The following is a 16953-nucleotide window of genomic DNA, read 5'->3' on the forward strand; positions in this document are numbered from 1 at the left end:
AGGCCCATCGTGCCCATATAGATTTTTTTCAAGGAAAGTCATACGAGTCAACACTTGGTTCTGGATCGAACAAATCCAGCTAAATCTAGCCTGAAGTCATCTGGCTCCTGACTTCTGCTCTGCCCGCACCACCTCTCCAGCAACATGTCTCACAGACAAGACGCTTGACCCAAGTTCCTAGGCATGTGCTCTGATCGGTGGGACAGAATCACGGGGCTGGGGTGCTTCTGTGACTGGGGGGTCTGTCCCCACTGGAACAGATTTTGTGTCCCTGCCACTCAGCAATGTCCAGTAATCTCTCTGCTCCCTTGCAGTTCCAGGACCCACTGGAAACTATGAATGCCATCACTGAAAGTAGCATCAGAGGCTCTGAGGCAGAGAGGTTGGATGTGTGGGGAGATAGGCTCTCTGGCATAGAACTTGATTGTCCAGAATAAGCGCATAAACCACACAAAATGTTTAGAATCCAGGGCTACACCTTAGATCTGGTGGGTTCTGAGAAAACTGGCAAAGCAGAGGCAGGGCGAGAACCTGTGGCATCTAGTGGAGCCTTCATTCAGGGTCACCCCATAGGGTTGGGCAGGTTGCGCACTGCACCTCAAGTTGAACAAAGAGGACTGGGGGCCTTTTTCTAGTTTACACAAAGGCACTATCTATTTGTTACACTGAGCACTCCTGAGGCTGTGTCTGCCCAGAGGAAGGACCTTTTCTAATTCATACCAAGTCTCCATATGTACCTGGGGGACCCTGAAGAAATTTGGGGTGCTGCTCTATAGCACAGAGCCTGATGCACTGCCACCTCAGGACAGGGCTCCGAGCTCAACGACAGGACTGAAGCTCAGCTTCAGTCCAGGATTTAGAGCTCTGGCTCCCCAGCTCCCTGTACCAGCCAGTGCTCCAGGGAGGAAGAAGAGGGAGGGCAACGAGGCCAGCCTGCAGCGGGACCAGGGTTCAGCTTCCTCATTCCGTCCCCAGTGAGGAGACGCCCACCCAGCCCCTGGGAGCAGGAAGTGAGAGAAAAGGCCACACCTGGGCACACGACCCTTTATTGCACAAGAGCCCCACCCCCCTCATAAAAGTGTCTGAAACAGCGTCCTGGATCCTGACCAAACAGATTACAGCAGCGACCTGGGGGGAAGCCAGCAGAGGGGTGGAGACTTTCTCTCCCCTACAGAACACGGAACCAATCTCAGCTAATCCTCACAATTTCCCTGTTCACGGGTAAGGAAACTGAACCAGAGCTAAAGAAAGATAAGGAATTGGGTCAAGGTCACATAACTAGTAAGTTGCAGAAGCGGACTTTGAACTTGAAGTGGACGCTGTGGCCTCTGTCCAGGTTCCCCTTCAGGGCTGATGACAGCTCACAGCCAGTCCCTCAGGAATAGCCCTGCCTGAAGGGAGCCACCCCATGTCCAACACTGGCCCCTTCCTGGGGCGGCCCCCATCCAACTCAGCCGTGCTGGGGTGGGGGTGGGGTACAAAAATCAAATCCCTTGCCTCAATTTGGGACAATTCCGAAGGGCCATCCTGGCTTCGGAGTTTTTGTTACAACTGTTGCATGTCAACATATCCCTCTGCTTCCCTCACTTCTAAGAGCTGCTGCTGGGGGGCATGCTCCCCAATAAACTCTCTGCTTGCAAATCTCCTTCTTAGCATTGGCTTTGGGGACATCCCACCTAAGACCCCTGCGTTCCCCACCTTTATGAAACACTGCCTCCCACCTCAAGCTTGCCAGGATAGAAGAATCCAGAATTCCAGTAGGGACGGTGAGGCAAACCAGCAATGAGCAACAGCAGGAAGCCACCATCACCCCCTAGACTAGGACAGAAGATGGGGCAGTGTTACCCGAGCCCAGGGGTCATCCAGCAGAAGCTGGGAGCACAGTAGGTCACAGCAGGTCTGTCTGGGAGAAACAGAAACCCCCTACTGGAGACATCCTTGAGGTTTGGGAGCGTAAGACCCTGGCTCCTCCCTTCTCCCTCCTTCAGTTTTATGACTATAGACTACTTACAAGCACAGAGAGTGAATACCCAGGGTTAACTCTGCACCTATTTAGGTAATATTAAAAACTGAGAATGTTAAGTCAGTTTCAGGTCCCTTCTGAAAGGGAAACATTGCTGTGGAACCAGAGCATCATCAGCCTCAGCCCCAGCCCTGCACAGCCTGAATGTCCAGACTTTCTATCCCTCCTGGATCTTTGATCCCTCCTGGATTGGGGGTGGGTAGCCCAAAACAGCCTGGAGAGCCAGGGGACTTTACAGCCAGAGGGTCCATCCTATGGAGGGTCCATCCTATGGAGGGGCCCCTAACTTTAGGAGTCCGTCACTCCAGGGCATTAAAGTCACCTCGGGGCTGTGAATGTCAATCCAGAAGAGTGTGTGCATATGTACGGTGTCTCTCTCTGTGGTTCACAGACGGGCGGTGTGTGCACATCTTTTCCAATGGAGACGAGTCGTTGGCATCGGTAATAGATGGAATGTGAATATTGTATTGTGTGGAGGGACAGCTCCTCTGGCCTGTCCCCAGGGAAGGAAGACAAGATCCAGTGGAGAGGTGAGGACCAGGGAGCCCAGCCCAGCTCCTGGCTCCAAGGAGGCCGGCCCCGCCCTGGAGACAAGCTGCCATCTGTTTGTTTTCCAGTGGGCTGGAGACCTGGGCTGAAGGCACATCTGCTTCTGTTTATTCTTCCTCCTTATCTTAATGGGCCCCCACCCATCACTCCCTGTTACTCCTTGCCACCCACCTCACCACCGCTGGGACACTCTCTTGCTGCCCCAGGCAAAGACTCAGGGCTGGGGGGCGGGGGGGGGGGGGGGGGAGGACAAGCTGGAGACTTGGTGTCCTGGGTTAAGCGTCCTCACTAAACACCACCCCCCCCCACACAAGTTCAACTGGACTCTATGGTCAAAGTGGAAGAGGACAAAAGGAGTAAAAGGCCAAAGACTCTCCTCCCGAGAAGGAAAGCAGGAAACTGGTAGGTTGCCAGGGGCAACCTTAGCTCTAAGAGAAATGTAATTACATTGAAATTTCAGGTTACACCTAGGCTAATAACTACAACTGGAAATTCCTGTGGGGAGGAGGAAGTTTTCTCTCGTTAAGAGATAATAGAGAGTTACTCGCCCTTGAACCCAGAACAGTCAGTTTCGTACAGGAAGAACTTCAGTCACAGAGGGCCCCTGCTAGCCAATAAGGCACCTTTGTGCAGATTAGAGAAAGGGGCCCCTTCCTCCAGGCGGCTGCCCTCTCACTTCCCAGCACCCTGGGACAGGAGAAAAGGGACAGTTACATAATCCTAGCAGCTCTCCCTTCCTCCCTCCCTTTGCTCTCCCTTTCAATAACCTGGACAGCCTGAGCTCTGAATAGACCACCCCAGGAGCAGAGAAAACCACCGGTAGCTGTGAGGGAAGCTCGAAAGGCTTTGAACACTAAACTGGTCCAAAGTCCCTGCTCTATTTCATTCCATGATAAGGCTTTGAGTTGAGTTGTAAGAAAGCTTTCTAATCATGTTCCAGGCCTGACCCGGGTTATGCTAAGTTGTGATTATTGGCAATTTAGAAATCATGAGAAAGGTACCAGATTTCTCAAGGATTTCCTTTTTTTTTAATTTTAATTTTTAATGTAATTTTTTATTTCAGAGAGAGAGAGAGAGAGAGAGAGTGAATGGGGGGTGGAGGGGTAGAGGAAGGGAGAGAGAGAGAGAGAAAAAGAGAGAGAGAGAGAGACCCAAGCAGGCTCCATGCTCAGCAAGGAGCCCTACAAGGGATTTGATCCCGCAACCCTGGGATCATGACCTGAGCCAAAATCAAGAGTCAGACACTCAATCGCCTGAGCCACCTGGGTGCCCCATCAAGGATTTCCTTCTTTAAATTTTGCTTAATACCTGTCATCACCAAGCATGGTTTTTGCTTCTGTTTTTAAGTGTAGATATTATGAAGTTCCGTTCTTTTTAAGTAGTTCTCTTTTTTTTTGGTAGCAAAACTGGCAATATAGCATGGTGGTTCCAAGCCTGATTTTAGAATCAGAATGATCTAAATTCTAATTTTTTACTCCCCTAATTGCTAGCTGAGTGGCCCTGTACAATTTGCTTAACTTCTCCACGCCCCAGTTTTCTCATCTATAAAATGGGGATAAGTAAGAGTACTTACCATAAAGAATTGGCACATGAATTAAATGAGGTGATGCATGGAAAACAAAGTGCCGGGCACACAGCACCTAATATCCATTAGCTATTCTTAAGCTTCTTTTAAATGGATAGGGAAAGTGACACCTTACTTCTGGGTAACCGAGAAGGATGACCATGTTTTCTGTCCCTTAGAGAAATGGCTGATTCACTGTCTGGGTCAGAGAAAGTGAAACTGAGGCATCAACTTGTGCCAAAAGACTAGGAAGTGTTGAAAAACATAGGAGATATAGACGGGATTCTTACTGGCCAAATTTGGGACAATTAGAGCACCAAAATGAATAATGACTACAACTGGTAACACAAGGAATAGAACAGACTCTATGTGTCCATAGTGATATTCAAAACAAGAGGGGAAGGAAGGGAAATAACTAATAAAAATGGAAGGAATAATAGAATTGGATATCACTATTTTGCAGCCCCCAGTAAAATAAGTGATTTATACAAAGTTTATCAATGGAGCCACTGGATAAAAGTTTACTAGACAGTAAGATATTCACTTTGCCACAGAGGACCCAAGTATTATCAAGGGGGAAATTTCTCTTTACAATAGAGAGACCTGGGAGTCAGTATCTTAACTGAGTAAGCAAACAGAGCATCACCAATAGTACAACAATTATGCACCTTCTGATGTAATATAATCTTTTTTTAAGTTTATTTATTTTGAGAGAGAGCGTGGGAGGGGCAGCGAGAGAGACAGAGAGAGAGAGAGAGGGAGAGAGAGAGGGAGAGAGAATCTCAAGCAGGTTCTGCACTGTCAGTGCGGATCCCAGTGTGGGGCTCGATCATGACCTGAGCTGAAATCAAGAGTCAGACACTCAACCAACTAAGCCAGCCAGGTGCCTCTGATGTAATATAATCTGAAATACACAATCCCACTTGTGAATTATTCCTGCCAAAGTAACTACCATGAATCTAACCAAGCCTCATGACTACATTCCAGCACATGAGAAAGATGGAGATAGAGGAACAAGAGAAATCAAGAAGATAAACTCACAATGTGGAACAGACCATAAGACAACTGACCGGTGACAAAGGCTCACTCCTTGACCACACTTTAGTCAGGGTCCTTTGAATGTCTTTTGATTAGGACTTGAACTTGGTCCCCACTCTGTCTTGAGCCTGCCCAGCTAGTCTTAGCAAAGAATCTTGCCAAATCATCCCCCACCCTTGACATCTGATCACCCTTGACTTCGGATCAAGGTCTTCCGCCCAGCTTTGATGTCTAAGTCCCTGACCTGCCCTCAGCGAGTCATTTCAGGCCAGTGTAGCAAGAATCCCACTTACCCTTGATGTCTGCTCTTAGTACTTGTCCATCCACCGATGCCCTCATCCTGCTCTTTGGCTATAAATCCCCACCTGTCCTTGTTTCAGAGCTGAGCACAATCTGTCTCCCTTATTACAATAATCTTCGTTATCGTTTGACAATAATTTTTTCATTAACACTTCAAAAAGTTAATGTCATTTAAAAAAAAAGTGGATTACTTTAGAATCAAAGAGGTTAGAAAGACTTAACAATCAAATGAATATAAAAGGTACCATGATTGGATTCTGACCAAAAACAAAAACAAAAAAAAATCTACGAAAGATATTTGGAGGACAATTAGATCCTTCTGATTATGGACTGGATATTATAAAAGTATTGTTAGTTTCTGCAGGTGTGATGATGGTACTGGTTATGAGGAGGATGTCTTTACTCCTGTGAAATACCCACACCTGTATGTAGAAGTTGTCTTAGTTTCCTAGAATGGTTGTAACAAAATAACCACAAGCAGGTGGTTTTCAGCAACAGAACCTTGCCCTCTCACAGTTCTGGAAGCTAGAGGTCTGAAGTCAAGGTGTCAGCGGGGGCCATGCTTTGTCCGAAGCCTCTGGGGGAAGATCCTTCCTTGCTCCCCCCGGCTCCTGGGGCTCTGGCAATCCTTGTTGTTCCTTGGCTCAGGACCACATTCACTCTAATCGCTGCCTTCAAGTCACGTGTCCTCCCCCCTGTGCCTCTCTGTGACTTCAAATCTCTCTCTCTTTATAAGGATACCAGTTACTGGATTTAGGGCTCACCCTACTCCAGTACGCTCTCACCTTCACTTGATTACATCTGCAAAGGTGCTACTTATAGGTAGGTCACGTTCACTGGTACGAGGGTTGAGGACTTCAGGCTGTCTTTTGGGGGAACATAAGTCAACCCACAACAAGGGTGAAATGTCAGGATGTCTGAAATTTACTAATTTCAGAAAAAAAAATTTTAACCAAAGAAAGTGTGAGAAAGGAAAAAAAAACTAATGTAGTGAATGGGATCATCGTGAAAGCTAGGTGGAAGCTTTAGGGGTGAGTATTGTATTCTTTCAACTTTTCTATATGTTTGAAAATTTTCAAAACAAAAAATTGAAGAAAATTTAAAAATAAATAAATAAATGAATAATTGAAGGAAAACCAGACTCCTGACAATTCTGCCATCCACAATCCTAGTGTTTCATTCATTCATGTGTGTGTGTGTGTGTGTGTGTGTGTGTGTGTGTATGTGTGTGTGTATATATATGTATATATGTAAATACATATATGTAAATATATGTATATATATTTTTTAACAAGCATTCTCATTTTTAATAAGCACTTAAAGATGATTCCAATGCACCACTAGGGTTGAAAAAATACTATAAATGCTAATACTATACCATACTATTAAAAACACTATTGGGTGGCTCAGTCAGTTAACGGTCTGACTTTGGCACAGGTCATGATCTCACGGTTCATGAGTTCAAGCCCCACATGGGGCTCTGTGCTGACAGCTCAAATCCCGGACCCTGCTTCGGATTCTGTGTCTCCCTCTATCTCTCTGCCTCTATCCCGCTTGTGCGCTTTCTCTCTCTCTCTCTCTCTCTCTCTCTCTCTCTCTCTCTCTCTCCCCCTCCCTCCCTCCCTCTCAAATAGTAATTTAAAAAACACTACTACTACTAAATACTAAATATATATATCTACACTAAAACACTAAATGTATTTAGTAAATATAAATACTAAATACTCTAAATAATACTATCCTTATATTTATAGTACTAAATGCTATAAATATCATAAATACTAAAAATATTATAAACTCACATGGATGGGGCGCCTGGGTGGCGCAGTCGGTTAAGCGTCCGACTTCAGCCAGGTCACGATCTCGCGGTCCGTGAGTTCGAGCCCCGCGTCAGGCTCTGGGCTGATGGCTCGGAGCCTGGAGCCTGTTTCCGATTCTGTGTCTCCCTCTCTCTCTGCCCCTCCCCCGTTCATGCTCTGTCTCTCTCTGTCCCAAAAATAAAAAAAAAAATAAAAAAAAAATGTTAAAAAAATAAATAAATAAAATAAACTCACATGGATGTATTTAAATCTCCCTCCCCTTCTTTCTACTAACACACTCTAAGATGTGTTCTTTTTAGAGCGTGAATTTATGTAAAATTGTGTCCACCGAAACAACATACACATACACACACGCACACAAAGATGGTGAGTACTTCAGAGCACACTGTCCAATGTAACAAAGTCCAACAACTTATTATCAGATATATATTTCACAATAGGGAGTTATATCCAAAGTAAGTTTATTTCCCTTGAATAGGCTTCAGCTAGGATTTCTTCACCCCTCTCTCTGCTCTTATCTCTCTTATGGGTATATGGTTTTTTTGTTTGTTTTTTTTTAAGTCTCTTCACCCACATCCTAGCAGAGCTTGGGGAGGAGGCTTGAGGCTGATGGACAGGTTCAATCTGCCGTGTTTAACGGGAAGTCCTCAGAACCCAACGTTTTCCACCCTAATTTTATTGAAATAGGCTTCCTCATGTAAACTAGTCCCAATTTTGAAATGGAAGTCGAGGAGAAATATGACTTGATTCACGTAGTTTGAAGACCACTTTCCAAAAATGCTTTTGGCCTGTGTGGTTAAGTCTGAATGATCAGTCTAAGTATAATCGTCTGACCATCATGTGTGGACCGTGTATACACAGCTCGAACCCAAAGCCCCAGCCTCGTCCCTTCTGATGAACACCAGTGCCCACAGACAGAAGGTTCCCCTTCTCTCGCCCTGGAATAAACAGGAAGGTCTCTTGGAGCTGTGGTCTCAGGGCCATAGCCCTGCCCCTAATTTCTTCAGACCCTTTACTAAGAACTGAGTCATTGCAACATCGTGCTCAGCCAGCTGTCTCAGCACAAGAAAAGCTTTGCTGTGGTATGAGGTTTTGTGGGCTGCAAACTACATCTAGGTCAGCAAATTAAACTCCACGGTGTGGTTACACAGTCCAGCTTCATCTAGCTCAAGGGCTGTCTGACTTCACTCTCTGGGCAATGGCTCCTCTGGCACTTGGGACACCCTCGGTGGGTGTTCAAGGTACAACACTTCAAGCCTAAACCACTGGATGGCATGTGCCTAAACACAGAATCTTGTTTTCTCCGCCAGGGCTCCAGGGTATGTGAGTAACAGCACTCCACATCTGTAGACACTGAGATTTTGTGTGTGCATATTGGGACAAAAGGGGAAGGTGGAGACGTATTTCTTTGTTCCTTATTTTCATCTACTACTTGTGTTTTTTTGCTGCCATGATGACCCAAAATGAGCCTTGTTTTTTTTTTCTGTTCCCTTTCATGGAAGAAGAATTTTAAGTTTCAAGAAGAATTTCATAACAGACGGCCAACTGGTATACCTGGATAGGGTTTTACAAAAGGCAGTAAGTAGTTCAATGGGGTGGAGTCACCTGGTTCAGGAACTGGGTCTCAGGTTTACAGTGGATAAAGCCCTCAGAAACTAAGTTATGTTAAAAATTCAAAACAACTCAGCAAACACTTACTTGAGGGCCTGCTGCTATCCAGGGCTCAGGAACACAGATGTGAAAACCAGAGTTGCCTTTCAGGAGCTCTTTGACAATGGAGAAAGGTCACCAACGTTCTAGTGGATGACTACACTTTTTACTACCTAGCACCTACTCACACTTCCGGAAATAGTACCCCAAGTTCACTCTGGGGAAAACCCCTCCTTCATTCTCTGTGTGCTTTCATTGGAACTAGATCTGCCCCTGGCTCTAGAGCTGAGATACAAAGTCAGGCCTGGCCATAGTGATTGGTTGAAGATATACATGAAATGTTTGCTGAACTTAGTATTCAGGAAGAGGTACTAGATACTTTTTACCAGGGTTGCTACCAAGAAGGATGATATGAGAATAGAGTTGCCAGAAGCCACAGGATGAAATCTAAGAATGAGGCCAACATAGCAGAAGACAGACCTGAATGAGGGAAACCGAGCTCCTTGGTCAAGCCATTCTTGAAGTTCCATATATTCCTACACTTTCCTGTTAATTGTCCCAATTATCATTTTTATTTGTTTAACCTACTCAGATGGCATTCTCTGTAATTGGCAACAGAAAGAGTTCTGTGTCATAGGTTGAATAGTGTCCACCAAAAGTTCACATCCACCCAGAACTTCGGGATGTGATCTTATTTGAAAACAGGGTCTTAGAAGACATAATCAGTTAAAGATGTTACAATGACATCATCTTTAATATATAGTGTGCCCAAATATTTTTTTTTAAGTTTAATTACTTACTTGGAGAGAGACAGAGACAGCACGAGTGGGGAGGGGCAGAGAAAGAGAGAGAGAGAGAGAGAATCCCAGGCAGGTTCCACACTGTCAGCACAGAGCCCGATGTGGGGCTCGATTCCACAAAAACTGTGAGATCATGACCTGAGCCGAAACCAAGAGTCGAACGCTTAACCAACTGAGCCACCCACAGTGTGCCCCAAATCTAACGACTGGTCTTCTTAAAGATGAGGAGAGGCGGAGGTTGGAGGCATTTATGTTGCCAAAGGCCAAGGAGCGCCTGGAGCCACCAGCAGTGAGGAGGAAGGCGAGGAAGGATCCTCTCCCGAGAGCACGTAAAGGGAATGTGGCCTTGCTGACACCTTGATTTCAAACATCTGGTCTCTAGAGCTGTGAAATTTCCAGTTTTAAGCCACCCAGTTTGTGGCACTTTATTACAGCAGCCCTGGCAAACCAATACGCTCTAATACATGAAATCACTCAATAAATATTTATTGGGCCCTAATATGAGTCTGAACAGATCTCAGAATAAAATCCAGAGAATGCAGAGAGATACCTGAGCTGGGACATTATGACACCTGAAGGACTGTGTGGCCCACCAACCTGCCCCCTCCATGGGCACCTCCGGAAGGCCCAGGGGAATCTGCAGAATTCATGTTCTCCAGGGCTCCCCTTCTCTAGCCTTCTTGCAAGCCCCTCTCCTAACACGTGGACTTCTTTTTCTTCAACAGAGAAATGAGCTCTGTTTGATATAAATTGAATACATTTCTCCCAGTTTGTCTTTTGTCTTTTTACTTCGTTTATAGTAACAGTTGCCCTGCAGAATTTCCATTTTTTTTACATTTTCAAATCTATCCTTTTTTTTTTTTTAAGGCTTAGAGTTGTTGGCTTTTAATCCCTTTGTGGGGGGGGGGGGGGCACCCGGGTGGCTCAGTCGGTTAAGCGTCCACCTTCAGCTCAGGTCGTGATCTCACGGTTCGTGAGTTCGAGTCCTGCGCTGGGCTCCCGCGTCGGGCTCTGTGCTGACCTCTCAGGGCCTGGAGCCTGCTTTGGATTCTGTCTCCCTCTCTCTCTGCCGCTCCCCCACTCACGCTCTCTCTCTCTCTCAATAAAAACATTAAAAAAAATTTTTTTTTAATTTCTCATTTTTATCTAATGGGCCATACTATCTAATAACGTAGCTTTTTTTCATTTTTTTTTCTTACTGTAGAAGAACACACATAACAAAATTTCCTATCTTACCCATTTGTTAAGCGTACAGTTCAGTGGCCTTAAGTACATTCGCACCGCGGTGCCACTGTCACCACCATCCATCTCCAGAACTCTTCCCATTTTGCAAAACTGAAACTCGACACCTATTCAACGATAAGTCCCCATTTCTCCCTCCCTCTGCCTCTGGTGGCCATTGTACTTTCTGTTTCTATAAGTTGAACTACTCTTAGTGTCAAGGCAGCTTTCTTTTAGATTTACTTGTACTTCCCTCACACTGCATTTCCGCCGCCTTTATTGGGTGCTCCCAATAAACAGCAGCAGTGGTAAAGGCTTCCATTTGTGTCCAGGCATCGTTCCCAGGCTCCGCGTCCAACGGTCCTAATCTTCCAGCATCCCGGCCAGCCGGGTGCATTTGACAGCGCGAGGGAAGCGTGGCCCCAGCGAGGTGTACAAATTGCGCTGATTAAGAGTCTCACTCGCGCTCTTAATTGGAAGAGGGAGGACTTGTGTTCATGTCTGTCCAACCAAAAGCCAGGGCTCTTTCCACAATGCTATTTTAGAAGACCTGCGTGTGGGCCCTCGGAGTGAACAGCTTCTACAGACCTCTGATCTCGTCTCTCAAATGTGGACTATTCCTGGCTTTACTCCCACGGGAGAAACTTCCTTTCAAATGCTGCATATACCTTTTGCACCTTGAAGCCCGGTTACAGAATGCAAGTCTATTAAGACCATGGCAGAATAAGAGGAAATGAGTATTAAAAAGCGAAGGCTATGCCCACGGTCAAGATTCCAAAGTTGAAGCCTACGGTAGAACCAAGTCGGCAGTCCCACGGGCATGTCCCCACCCCGCTCTCTGCCCTCCCTCAGGTGGGTGGCCTCTCGCTGCCAACTTGTCTTGTCCTAACCACAGGAAAGCACAGAAGAGTGTGAACTTTGCCTCATTTGAACTCTGTTTCCTGTGTGAGGGCCGTGTCTCATCTAAAGGAAGTGTAAACAATGGTGAATGATACTTGTATGAGTTTGCTAGGGCCGACCTGATGAGGCGGGCTCGAATGACAGAAATGTCTCACAGTCCTGGAGACTACATGTTCGAGGTGAAGGTGTTGGCAGGGCGAGTGTCTTCTGAGGCCTCTGTCCTTGGCTTGTTCACAGTTGTCTTCTCCTCGTGTCTTTATATCATGCACCGGTCTGCTTGGGCTGCTGTAACAAAATACCACAGGCTGGGTGGCTTAAACGGCGGAAGTTGGTTTTCTCTGGGCGCCTGGGGTTGAGCATCTGACTTCGGCTCTGGTCATGATCTCGTGGTTTGACAGTTCGAGTCCTGCTTCAGGCTCTGGGCTGACGGCTCAGAGCCTGGAGCCTTCTTGAGACTCGGGGTCTCCCTCTCTCTGCCCCTCCCCCGCTCGCGCTTTCTCTCAAAAATAAATAAACATTAAAAAAAAAATTGTTTAAAGGGGCATTCACTGGGGCGCCTGGGTGGCTCAGTCGGTTAAACGTCCGACTTCAGCTCGGGTCACGATCTCGCGTCCGTGAGTTCGAGCCCCGCGTCGGGCTCTGTGCTGACCGCTCGGAGCCTGGAGCCTGTTTCAGATTCTGTGTCTCCCTCTCTCTGCCCCTCCCCCATTCATGCTCTGTCTCTCTCTGTCTCAAAAATAAATAAAACGTTAAAAAAATTGTTTTAAAAAATAAAGGGGCATTCACTTTCGAATGCCCCCTCTCTGTAAAGAGAGCTTTCATACTATTCTTCTTTTCTGGCCTTATACTCTAATGAACTTTTGCCTGCCGCTCAAAAAAGATTTTTTTCAAGAAAAAGAGAAAGAAAGAAGCGTGTTTTCCCACAGCTCCGGAGACTGAAGTGCAAGCTCAGGGTGCCAGCCTGGTCAGCTTCTGGTGACAGCCCCCTTCCTGGCTCAGAGGCGGCTTCTCCCCGTGGGCTCCAGGGGTAGACAGAGCTCCGGTGTCTCCTCCTCTTATCAGAGCACTAATCCCAGCACGAGGGCCTGTCTTAGCTCAGGCTACTGTAACAAAACGCCACAAACTGGGGGGGCTCACAAACGACAGTTGTGGACGCTGGAGGTCCAAGGTGCCCGCATTGGTCACGTTCTGATGAGGGCTTTCTTCCAGGGTGCAGAGTGCCTGCCAATACGTTACCCCCTCGTGGGGCAGAAAGCGGGGGCAGAGGAAGCAAGCTGTCTCAAGACTCTTACCAGAACACTATTCCCACTCGTGCAGGCTCTCCCCTCACAACCTCATCTGATGCTAATTACCTCGCAAAAGCCCCACCTCCCAATATCATCACGTGGAGGGGTCCGATTTTGGACGACACAAACATCCTGACCAGAACAGGACCCCACCCTCACGGCCTCATCTAAACCTCATGGTCTCCCAAGGCCTCCATCACACGGAGGGGGTTAGGGCTTCAACACAGAATTGGGTCGGGGGCGGGGGACACAAACATTTAGTTCCTAGCACATTGTCTTTTCTCTCTTCCAGTCTGTGTGCAAATTTCTTCTCCTTTTATGGACACTACCCACCCACCCCCCCTTGACCTCATTTGACCTTAATTACCTCTGTAAAGGCCCTATCTCTAAAGATAGTCACATGCTGAGATAGTGGGAGTTAGGATTTTGACATATGAATTTGGGGGGGGGGGGCACAATTCAGCCCAAAATACTCCTCTGAGCCTCACAGAATGAAGAGATTTTTCCAAGCATTACTGACCCCTCCCATGCCTGTGATATATTCAGATTCACTCCCAGCAGCATAGTATTATAAGAATGTTCATACATCCAGAGAAGTTGAAAGAATACCACGAGACTCACCATAAGCCCACCACCTAGACTTCATCACTGGTGACATTTTGCCACTTTTGCTTTTATCTATAAACATGTGAGGGGGGGGTTGCTAAAATGCTTGAAAATAAGTTTTAGAACTATTTCACCCCTAAATGCTTCAGTATGCACCTCCTAAAAATAACCACAGTGCCATTTTCACACCTAAGGAAGTTTACAGTAATTTTTTTTCTTTTTGAGAGAGAGAGAGACAGAGACAGAGAGCGAGCAGGAGGGGGGGGGCAGAGTGGGTGAGTCAGAATCCCAAGCAGGCTCTGCACTATCAATGCAGAGTTTGACGTGGGGCACGAACTCTTGAGCTGTGAGATCATGACCTGAGCTGAAATCAAGAGTCAGACACTTAACCAAGTGAGCCACCCAGGTGCCCCTACTGTAATTTCTTTTTTTTTTTTAATTTTTTTTTTTTAACGTTTATTTTACTTTTGGGACAGAGACAGAGCATGAACGGGGGAGGGTCAGAGAGAGAGGGAGACACAGAATCGGAAGCAGGCTCCAGGCTCCGAGCCATCAGCCCAGAGCCCGACGCGGGGCTCGAACTCACGGACCGTGAGATCGTGACCTGGGCTGAAGTCGGGTGCTTAACCTACTGAGCCACCCAGGCGCCCCTGTAATTTCTTAATATCATCTAAAATGCAGTCCATATTTAGATTTCCCCAATTGTCCTCAAAATATATTTTATAGCTCTTTTTATAGAACCAGAATCTAAACAAGGTTCACAAATTGTATTTGGTTGTTAGGTGTCTTTTATTCCAGACAAGTCTCTCCCACATTTTTTTTTTGACATTGACTTTTTTTTTTAATTTTTTTTTAACGTTTATTTATTTTTGAGACAGAGAGAGACAGAGCATGAACAGGGGAGGGGCAGAGAGAGAGGGAGACACAAAATCTGAAACAGGCTCCAGGCTCTGAGCTGTCAGCACAGAGCCCAACGCAGGGCTTGAACTCACAGACCACGAGATCATGACCTGAGCCGAAGTCGGATGCTTAACTGACCAAGCCACCCAGGCGCCCCGACATTGACTTTTTAAAGAAACCAGGTTTAGTTGTTTTGTAGAATAACCCACATTCCAGATCTTTCTGATTGTTTCCTGTATGCCATTTAACTTGTCCCTCTATCTCCTTATTTCCTCTAAACTGGACCTTTTTTCTTTTCTTTCTTTCGTTCTATTTTTTTTCTTTAAAGTAGGCTCCATGCCTAGCATAGGGCTTGAACTCATGACCCTGAGACTAGAGTTGCACACTCTACCTACTCAGCCAGCCAGGCACCTCTAAACTGGGCTTTTTCAACGGGTTCATCTGTACTAAAGTGATTCTAGGGAGAAATTAATTCATTATATACAAAGGAAGCTGTGATGATTAACTGTATATGTCAACTTCGCTGGACCACAGGGTGCCCAGAATTTTGGTCAAACGTTATTCTAGGTGTGGCTGTGACAGTGTTTTCTGGATGAGATTAACATTTGAATTGGTAGAGTACAGCAGATTGCCCTCCCTAATGTAGGTGAGCCCCATCATATCAGTTGAAGGCCTGAAGAGAACAAAGGCCTCGAGTGAGTAGGTCCTACCTGACTGCCTTGCAGGTGGGACATGATTATTTTCCTGCCTTCAGACTTGAAAGGAGACATTGGCTCTTCTTGGGTCTCAAGCTTACCAACTGCAACTCTTGGGACTTCTCAGCCTCCATAATTGCAGGAGTCAGTTCTTTGTAACAAATCTGATACACACACACACACACACACACACACCCTATTGGTTCTGTTTCTCTGAAGAACTCTAACATAGATGCCTTAGGTCATTAGGACTTACTTCTTTCCCAGAACTCTGGTTGCAAAATTCAGGTGAATAGACTAAGATTAACCACTGGGGGCAAGAATATTTCACATCACATGACATCAGAAACTCCTAATATGCCCTTCTATTAATGATGCTAAATTTGGTCAGTTGACCACAGGTTTTTATTTTATGAAGTTATTTTTTCCCCTTGTGATTAGCAAGTCACTCTGTGGGGTTAGGCACGAGGCAATTATCCTGTTTCTCAATTCGTTTTTACCAAATGTTTTTAGTACTACTCATTGAGGATCCCTGTCTGAATCAATTATTTCATTTGTTCCCCTTCCAAAAATTAAAAAAAAAAAAATTAATTTTCATTTATTTCTGAGAGAGAGACTGAGAGAGAACACAAGTAGGGGAGGGACAGAGAAAGAGAGGGGACAGAGGATCTGAAGTAGGCTCCACACTGACAGCAGAGAGCACAATGTGGGGCTCGAACTCATAAACCATGAGATCGTGACCTGAGCCAAAGTCGGATGCTCAGCCAGCTAAGCCACCCAGGCGCCCTTGCAACAACTCAAACCTAAGAAACTTTGCTTCTCAAAATGTTACAGATTCATCTGTGATTAACGTATGTAGCAGGATGGGGCCAAGTCTCTCACCCTTAGGGAGCTTTCTCTTTGCTGTGAATCCTCTGATAACTGCCTAGTCTGTGCAGACCAGGCTTGGCTGGTTGAACCTCTGGGGCCTGGAAAGTAAACACTAGGAGAACATTTTGTATCTTGGTTATGGTGCCTGAAAGCAAGAATCAGAGCCATTTGTGGGGGTAGGTGGAAGGGAGGGGAAGCACTAAGGTGAAATAAAACAAAGCCGGCGTGTCTGAATCAAGAGCAAGATAAGCTGAAGATAGTACCTGATGCTGAAGTGAAGATTCCAGCAGAAATGAGGGACTCAGAGAAGCCCCATCAGAGCCCCAGCGGAGTGGTGAGCATCAGCTGTGATTCTAGGGAAACATATTCTGAGGCGGGCTTCTCTGTTCTAGCAAATGCTGGTCAGAGGAGAGTGGGGTCGGGCGGGGCGGGGAGAAGGACACGTATGGTGGGCCAAGTCTGTTGAAAGGGGTGGGAAGACCAAATGACGGCAGAGGACGCAGTACCCAGGTTGGGGACAGGTTGAGCTCACCCCACACTTCATCCGGGCAGAGGAGGGTTACGGTCCGAAGCCAGGGAAGATCAACAATTCACGCGGCAGGCAGGAGGCACTGGCAGGAACGGGAGAGAACCAGTGTAGGTGCCCACAGAGCCAGGCACTGCAGCCGGAGGGGAAAACAGCAGTTCCTGGAGGAATCCTATGGAGGCCGGGGAGCCAGACGAGCATGGCT

At 46.4% G+C, this 16953-nt stretch overlaps 1 protein-coding gene across 1 annotated transcript in view; it reads right to left on the minus strand.

Moving 5' to 3' along the window:
• The window catches only part of SLC37A3 (solute carrier family 37 member 3), a 152059-nt gene that overhangs the window by 39039 nt on the left and 96067 nt on the right, over positions 1–16953 (minus strand). The window lies entirely within an intron of this gene.

This window comes from Panthera pardus, unplaced genomic scaffold, assembly GCF_024362965.1.
Source record: "Panthera pardus isolate Hobbes unplaced genomic scaffold, ASM2436296v1 HiC_scaffold_8, whole genome shotgun sequence".
Classification (NCBI taxonomy): Eukaryota; Metazoa; Chordata; class Mammalia; order Carnivora; family Felidae; genus Panthera; species Panthera pardus.